Source organism: Prunus avium, chromosome 7, assembly GCF_965620075.1.
Source record: "Prunus avium chromosome 7, drPruAviu1.hap1.1, whole genome shotgun sequence".
Classification (NCBI taxonomy): Eukaryota; Viridiplantae; Streptophyta; class Magnoliopsida; order Rosales; family Rosaceae; genus Prunus; species Prunus avium.
In genome coordinates this window covers 2627828-2633480 of record NC_142290.1, presented here as the reverse complement: position 1 = coordinate 2633480, position 5653 = coordinate 2627828, and the positions used below count along the sequence as shown (strand labels likewise).

The window sequence follows — 5653 nt, the reverse complement described above, 5'->3', positions numbered from 1 at the left end:
GGGCATAGAAAATGATTACCAATCAATCATCCATATAGGAGGCAACGTGCAGCTTTTAATGGGAAACCTGAATATGGCACGCCTCTGGAGCCATTAACGGGAGAAGAAGTACTGCATATGGTTGAAGATATTAATTACATATAGGGCTCGAAAAAAGGGGGAGGTGGAGGTGAAAATGATGGTGACAGAGTTTGTTGGAAGAAGAAGTCAAAATTCTTTGATCTTGAGTATTGGAAATACCTTCCAGTGAGGCATGTCCTAGATGTTATGCACATTGAGAAGAATGTTTGTAATAGTATCATTGGTACATTGCTGGAGATTCCTGGAAAAAATAAAGATGGGATTGCTGCTCGGTTAGATTTATTGAACATGGGGGTCAAAACTGATTCGCAACCCGAGTATGGAGAAAGACGTACTCGTTTGCCTCCAGGGCCTTGGAATTTGTCAAGAGCAGAGAAGAGAGCGGTTTGCAATTTTTTCTATGGTATGAAGGTCCCTGAAGGTTATTCTTCAAATATAAAAAATCTTGTATCTTTACAAGATTCAAGACTTCTTGGCCTTAAATCACATGATTGTCATACCTTAACGCAACAATTGCTCCCTGTGGCAATTCGTTCTGTTTTGGAGAAGCCTGCAAGGTATGCAATAACTCGTTTGTGCTTCTTCTTCAATGCTATATGTGCAAAGATGGTTGATGTTTCCAAGCTAGATAAGTTGGAAGAAGATGTAGTAGTTACTTTGTGTTTGCTTGAAAAATACTTTCCACCTTCATTCTTCGATATCATGGTTCATCTAGTAGTACATCTTGTCAGAGAAGTTCGTCTATGTGGGCCAGTATATTTTAGATGGATGTATCCGTTCGAAAGATATATGAAAGTTCTAAAGGGGTATGTTCAGAACCGTACTCATCCCGAAGGTTGGGCATTGCTGAGCGTTATATAGCTGAAGAAGCTATAGAATTTTGCACTGAACATTTATCTGATATTAGTACAATTGGAGTGCCATCAAGTCAGAAGATAGGAGTTTCAAAGCCATTATCAGGTTGCACAGTGAGCTTAGTCGATCGGGACTTGTTGAACCAAGCACATCTATATGTCTTGAAGAATACGGAGGAAGTCCTACCTTATATCGAGTATGAGTTTTATTCTTTAAGTTTCCATTTTAAATTATTCCTTATGTTTATCTTATATGTTTGGGACCGTAATGCTTGAATTTTTCGTGTCATGTAGGGAACATATGATCCACATCAAGGCCGCTTATCCAAAATTTAGAAAGAGAACAAAGTGGCTGCAAGATAAGCACAATAGCACTTTCATTCAATGGCTACGCTTCAAGGTATATGTTATTCAATAACATATTGGACTTTTAATTTTCTTCATTCTATGTTAGATTGAATTAAGATATGATTAATTTGCAGGTTCAAAGTGAACTTAATGAGGGAGACAATCATGGCGTATCAGAAAATTTAAGGTGGTTAGCAGCTGGTCCAAACATGGCAGTGCCATTATATAGGAGCTATCTTATTAAAGGTGTTAAATTTAACATCAAGGCACAAGATGATGTGCGGACAGTTCAAAATAGTGGAGTTTATTTACTTGCACATACCATGCAAGTTGGTAGTGCCAAGGATAAAAACCCAATTCTCTCAAATATGGGTTTTTATGGTGTCATTCAAGAAATTTGGGACCTTGACTACCAAAAGTTTACAATCCTAGTCTTTCAGTGTGGTTGGATAGATAGTACTTCTGGCCTTGTAGTCGATGAACTTGGATTTACCTTTGTAGATTTGAGTAAAATTGGACATAGGAATGACCAATTTGTTTTTGCTTCTCAAGTCAAACAAGTATTTTTTGTTGACGACCCGATGCATCGTGGTTGGTCGGTAGTGTTATCAATGCCTAATAGAGAATATAATGATGTTATTGGTGATGATGTCTCAGGTGATGTGAGAATTGAGTGTGAGCCATTTACTTGAGGGATGCCAAATGTTGACACATTTGATGAACTGGTGGGTGAGTTTGGGAGTCAAAATATTTGAGATGGGTGTGAAGATATATGGATTGAATATGATGCTCTTGTAATTTACGAAATTACTTATGCCCTAAACAGCACTACTGTATGACATTAATTTTGTAATAAATTGTAATGTGTTTTCTTCACTTTCATTATGCAGGTTCAAAACAATCAGTACATAAAATACTGGTTCAGTATTATAAAACGACGGTCCTCATAAAACTGTGAAAAACAGACGTCTGTTTTCATAAAATTGTCAATAAAAAATGATGTTTTGGATCATTCAACGTCGGCATTGTATTTACCGATGTCTAAAAGCGAAGTAAAATTGAAGAAAGACGACGGTATTGTGAAACAGTTATTAACGATATCACGTCGGAGAAGCATAAAGAGCCGACATGTAATTACAAATAACACGACTCCAGTACCATAATACCGACGTCTAAAAGGCGAGATATCGAACCTGAACATTACAAAAGACGACGTCTTAGATCATGAACTCGTCCGTAACACGTCAAAAATCGTCGTCTTAAAATTTTACCACGTCGCTTTTTATGTCATAAACGAAGTGAAAAAAAAAACAATTCACGACGTTATTTGAAATCCAGAGGTAAATTTGTCGACGTAAAATGATATTTGGACGTCGTTCCTTTACAAAAACAACATTATATGGGATTATCCGCGTCTCTTTTTTATTCTTATGTCAGATAGATTAGATGACTATTATTTTGGTAAAGACGACGTATAAATTTAGAAACACGGCTGTCTTTTACATAATCACGACGTTGTATATAAAATACTACGTCATTTATAGAAATAAATATGTTGTAAGTCATGAGCCTAACATATTTTCCACGTCGTTTATTTTCAGATCATGTCGTTAATATAAATTTATACGGCGATCGACTGGAAATTTGTGCCGTTTCAAAAATATTAGACGACGGTTTTGTGTTTAAAGATGACGTATAAATTCTGAAACACGGTTTTCTTTTAGTTGTGGACGACGTTGTTTTTATTTATAACGTCGTTTATATAAATACATGTGTCGTAAGTAATTACCCTAACTGCTATTTCCACGTCAATATTAATGGAAAAAACGAAGTGGAAAAATCATTTCACGACGGTTATATAAATAGATGGGACGTAGTATGTTTGAATAACGTCGTATTTTATTTATTTAAAGACGTATTGTATTTATTCACATGACGTTTTTGGTATAAAATAGGTCGTCTATTCTTATCCTTGACAATTTTTTCGCTCATTTTTCAGTATACAGACGTTGGTTGTTTTTTGTTAATGACGTTGTTTGTTATAACAACGACGATGATTTACCGTCGTGGTTTTACTTTGGAAAAGATGTTGGTCGATTTAACGACGGTGAATTCCCGTCGTCTTTTGCCTTTTTTGTAGTAGTACTACAACAGTTAATGAGCAAAACCGTTGTTGAAATGGCCATATGAGAATTCACAACGATTTTCCTTAAAAACCGTTGTTGAAAGTGACATATTACAACGGTTTTTTACCATTGTCATAAATAGGTAGAAAAGACGACACTCCTAACCTCAACGGTTTTAGAAGACTTTCAACAACGGCTAAAAACCATTGTCTATTAATTTTATTGTAGTAGTGATCACATGAGGTGACGCCTGTGCCTCATGTTGAGACATGTTATATACTCCTAACCTCCACGTACCCTCTGCTGACTACCACCTCTACTAGCCATACTGGTCTGGGCCCCACCACTAGACAAGGTCCTCACAAATTATGATGTACCCTGTACTCTGCTTTGTGCACCGATCCCCTGGGTTGGCCCATCAGTAGTCTTTCTACCCTGTAGAAGCATCGGGCACTCCCTCCGAAAATGCCCAGACCGACCACAGTGATAGCATCTAGTGGCGCCATGCTGACAGGGACCGGTATGGTACCTGTCACACAAAGCACACTGGGAGCAATTCTTCCCACTGAAAACTGGCTGCAGCTGTCTCCCAGAACCTCTGGCTGTACTACCTCCAGAACGGGGTCCAAAACTCCTACTCTGGTTGGACCCTCCGCTGGAGCTGACTCCAACACGAAAACCTCCCTGGTTGCGGCCACTGGATGATCCGGAGCTATAACTATCTCTTTTGGATGACCCCTGGTTGGGACCACCCATGTCATATTGGCGTATGCGGAAATCACTACGCCCCCAGACCATCATTTGACGATTCTCAATCAATGAAGCAGACATCACCATATCTTCGAAATTAATCAGACGGTGTCCAATCACGATGTCTCGGATGGAGGCCTTCAATCCTCTAGTGAACAACTGATACTTCTTCCTCTCATCCGCCACAAGTGGTGCACAGTACTTGGACAACACATTAAATTTTTTCTCATATTCCAATACTGTCATGCTACCATGTTCCAACTGTAGGAATTCCTCCATCTTCATATGCTGATAGATTAGTGGGTAGAATTGCTCATCAAAAGCAACCCGAAATTCTGACCATGTGATAGCTGACGGATCCTGATACCGGCTCCTGAGGGACTCTCACCAATGTCTGGCATTTCTGGACAGAAAGAAAGTGGCTAGGACCACTCTGCGCTCCTGTGGAATATCCATCACATCCATGATCCTTTCCATCTTTTCTATCCACTCTTCTGCTACAGAAGGATCACCATCACCATCAAACTCTACGGCCCCAATTCTTCGGGCCTGGTCAGCATAACTCAAGGATGAATCTCTGGACTGCCCAGTTCTGGATAAAGCCTAAGTCAATAACTCCAGTGTTTGCTGAAAATTTGGATCAATCGGTAGAGTGGGCATCACCGGTATGGCTCCTACCAGACCCAGAATAAGAGGATTTTCCGGCTCAGGAGAAGGATCCAGTCCTCGAAGTCGGGATGAATGTCAAGTTCCCCTATGAGTGCCACCACGTTTAGGGTCCATGATTCTGTCACAAGAAACATGAATTCATTGAAACAGAAATGCACACAAGGTGCAAAGTCTACAGAAATTTAAACCTAATGCTCTGATACCAAGTTGACAGGACCCAACCCAAATTCCACTTTGGAATCCGAGCCGAACCCTGTGCGTGTCCGACACCTGGCGGGTGTCGAGCACAAATGACTAAATTTCCCTTCTAGCTAAAATTCAAAGTTTATTACAAGTTCGACTTCTGCCGAAAGTTCAGCAAGAGTCTCCCTTGTAATTTGCTTGTTTCCCAAAATTTCAACCTGTCAACAAAGCATATATATACGTATCCCAACTCCCAGCATGCATTCAATTTACATCCAAACAGTTCAACCAAACTAAACAGCCTCAGGCCAAATGGAAACCTAGGGCAATATTAGAGCAACTAGTTTAGAATTTACAATAAAATAGTATAATTACAAAAGAAATCCTACATAGTGGAAAGAATGGATGAAGCGGGATATCTGCCATGTGGTGGCACTCTGATGCACATCTAATGCCTGGGGGCGCAAAACATTAAAAAATGTGAGTGGACAAAAATAAAGTTTTAGAAAATAGTACATGAACATACTAACCCCTTCGTAAAATCAGTTAGAAAATAAAGCATGCATATATAAACATCCAATCATTCAACATTTCAACAAACCAAAGGAAAACATCAAAAAGGAAATAATTTCCTTCCACCTA

General features: G+C 39.1%; 1 pseudogene; it reads right to left on the bottom strand.

Moving 5' to 3' along the window:
- Window positions 1–3691: 3691 nt before the first annotated feature.
- LOC148292815 (uncharacterized) lies at window positions 3692–4942 on the bottom strand (annotated as a pseudogene).
- Between the last annotated feature and the right edge of the window lie 711 nt (window positions 4943–5653).